Below are 1,410 nucleotides of genomic sequence, written 5' to 3' on the forward strand. Positions count from 1 at the left end.
CAAAAATATATTTTTTTGTCATTTTTATCATGTATTTTGTTTGTCACAATAACTACAGTATAATTGTACATTTAAGATCCAGACCAGTAGTTTATTTGGAGGTCCACTACTGTATACTTTCATGGACAATGGCTCCCTCAGGTGGCCTTAAAGGGGACATGCAGATCTGCATATTTGAAGCCAAATCCCAAACCAATTAATTTGCTCACAGGGAGAGAATAGTAAAGAGAAGAGAGGAGATGCACTGGAGAGTTGATCACCAGAAGGGGCCAGCTCACTGGGGAAATACTACACAAACAAAGTACTGTATTCATGTAAAATCCTGAACTTGGATTGACTCTTGGACACAGAATTATGCAAAACAAGCTGTCATACCTTATAAAATATGACCGTAAAAAATAGATTTAACCCCTGTGGCATATTATAAGAAAAAACTACAGTACTTTTAAGATATGTATGTTTTAGCTTCAGTGTAGACTCGGTAGTACTGTATCTCCATTAGTGTTTAGAACACACACCTGACTGCGTTTTAGGAATAATAATAATCTTAAAATGAACTCTCTGAGTAGGCCTCAGTGAACAACCTCTTATATTCCCCTGTTAAGATCTACAAAGTAAAAATCAGGGTTTCCCTTTATATATTTAGGTCTGTGGTATCATTCATCTTGTTGCATTGTTTATTTGTATCCATTTAGACTATATCAATTTTTAATTTGAAATAAATCACATGACATGGTAGACATCGCAGGCACTTTATAAAATATAGTGCATTTTAAAAGAACACAGAGAGAGTAAAGTTGTAATCATATTACACAGACAATAAATTACATTAAGAACTGGTACTATCACATTATTTAGCATCTAAAGTGAAATGCATTACAACCCATTATAAAGTTTATTCTTATGAAAGAATTCAGGCAACAAAACAAACTGAAGTGCAGGTAAAGCACTACAGAGTGGGGTTCAGGTTGGCTATGTGACTTGTAAAGATAAATGCTTATAATAGCCTAATGTTATGATAAATGTTAGAATGATTCTGTAATTATTTAAAGGTTTTTGTTAACTTTTATAAATATCTGATAGAGTTTGAAGTTGAGTCAGGGTATGTATCAGGCTCCTCCACTGTCAATCACTCGACTACTTTCCCAGCCAATTATCTGTCGGGCCCCAGCTGCTTTGGACTTTATCTGTGAACTGTTTATGAAAGTCCTATCACACACATTCTGTGGTGCCTGTGGAGGAACATGAAATGTTTCTGTAGGACCACCAGTGTTCAAAGATCCTGCAAGTCTTTGCAAGCTGGTAATACTTCTCTACTTCGGTCTGGAAATACCTCTACAGGTAGGCCCTCTACATTTTGAAACACAGTATACTGTTAAACCCAAGGTGACTGTCCCCCCCCCCCCCCCC

This window comes from Morone saxatilis, unplaced genomic scaffold (genome assembly GCF_004916995.1).
Source record: "Morone saxatilis isolate NCDOM2014 unplaced genomic scaffold, NCSU_SB_2.0 Contig3, whole genome shotgun sequence".
NCBI lineage: Eukaryota > Metazoa > Chordata > Actinopteri > Moronidae > Morone > Morone saxatilis.